This window comes from Sipha flava, unplaced genomic scaffold (genome assembly GCF_003268045.1).
Source record: "Sipha flava isolate LNK unplaced genomic scaffold, YSA_version1 76_pilon_pilon, whole genome shotgun sequence".
Lineage (NCBI taxonomy): Eukaryota > Metazoa > Arthropoda > Insecta > Hemiptera > Aphididae > Sipha > Sipha flava.
In genome coordinates this window covers 3051188-3051413 of record NW_020273616.1, presented here as the reverse complement: position 1 = coordinate 3051413, position 226 = coordinate 3051188, and positions in this window count along the sequence as shown.

Here is a 226-nt window from a genome sequence, read left to right as displayed (position 1 = left end):
GCCGCACACCCGGTTAGGCCGGCTGAGGGACTGCAACACGCACGAGGCGATCGCGGAACTGTGCGACGATTACTCGCTGGCCGACAACGAGTACTTCTTCGACCGGCACCCAAAATCTTTCAGCTCGGTACTAAACTTCTATAGGACGGGAAAACTGCATCTGGTCGACGAGATGTGCGTGCTGGCGTTCAGCGACGACCTGGAGTACTGGGGCGTGGACGAGCTG